The following is a 1425-nucleotide window of genomic DNA, read 5'->3' as shown; positions in this document are numbered from 1 at the left end:
AAGCAGAATTGATATATTTTGCGCCTATTTGTGGTTCGCACGGAAGCCACGAATAGATAGAGTAATACAAAAATACTGAAAAGTAGTTACTCTGATAGTTATATCTATGAACGACCTACGATAAATATAGAATCGCGTTGACTTCCGGGTGAATATCCTCAAAGCCTTCTGGCGTGGCTAGACGACTCTCTTTCTTACTTACTATATCGGAATATCTTTCTGAAGTATAAACTATCTAAGTCTGCTTTTTAAATAATTAAAATAAACTTTCTTTTTAAATATCTTAAACAAAAAATAAAGGCTTCGTCATTCAATTTTAAAATTCAAGGCAACCGTAGTTGAAAAATCATTCAGTAAATATGCACATACCTATGAATGGCGTTTCCCGACTACTTCGTCACCTTAGATGGCAAGCTTTCCTATACACGAGGGAAAAAAGAAACGAGAAAAGAAACCATAAAAAAAGGAAACTGCGAAGAGAGATAAGAGCAGAGTTTGTAAAGAGGAAATAAAAAAGATAAATTGTATGCTTCATGAGTGACAATGTTCACCTAAAATCCTAGGTGTGACTTAACACCTATATTTATATCTCCTGTGCACAGAGGGGCTTCTGTTTACTTCCTTGCATGTCATCTTGATATGGGTTCCTGAAATGGATTATAATCCCATGATCAATGATTGCCAGCTCAATCGAGGAAATCGTTCTTTGTATGATTATCTGGTATAACGATATTTACATCGCGTCAATTTTTTTCCGTGACAAGGGAACACAAGCATGATACGGAAATTGGAAAACGAAATGCAAACAAATGAAGGAATGGTAAAAAAATTGCGAATCGAGAAAATGTAGGTAGGTATAGAAATAGAAATATACAGAAGAGAAACATAAATAGAATATGCGGTTTAAGAAAGACTTTTCCTGCAAGTTATACATTCTAGTCTTTTATGGTAGTACGTCATCGAACCCTAAACGCATGACGTAATAAGGGCTTTCATGAATAATGCAGAATAGTTGTTATAAATGGATAGACATAAAGTGTGCTAAAGACTCAAAATAGTAGAGCAACTTTGAGACACGCAAGGGTCAAGTAGTAACTACCAACCACTCTATATACTGCAGATTGCAATAGGGGATTGACCTATATTGATCCGCAAATCGTATGTCTGCTAAAATTACCTTTGTGTCTGCTCATTCAATTCACACAAATGTGATTTAACAGAAGTTTACTGCAATTGATACGAGTTATATATAAAATCCTATATTTACGCATTTTTAAATATGGTACCACTACTAAGAAGTTGATGAGACCTATGTAATGAACTGATACTGCATATTTCCTAATTTTTGTATGTGATACCAACCTTGAAACGAATAGTAACACCCAGGGGCAGACCCAGAAAAATATTTCGAGGGAGGGGGGGGGG

This window comes from Belonocnema kinseyi, chromosome 8 (assembly GCF_010883055.1).
Source record: "Belonocnema kinseyi isolate 2016_QV_RU_SX_M_011 chromosome 8, B_treatae_v1, whole genome shotgun sequence".
In the NCBI taxonomy this organism is placed as follows: domain Eukaryota; kingdom Metazoa; phylum Arthropoda; class Insecta; order Hymenoptera; family Cynipidae; genus Belonocnema; species Belonocnema kinseyi.
Note: the sequence above shows the minus strand (reverse complement) of the source record.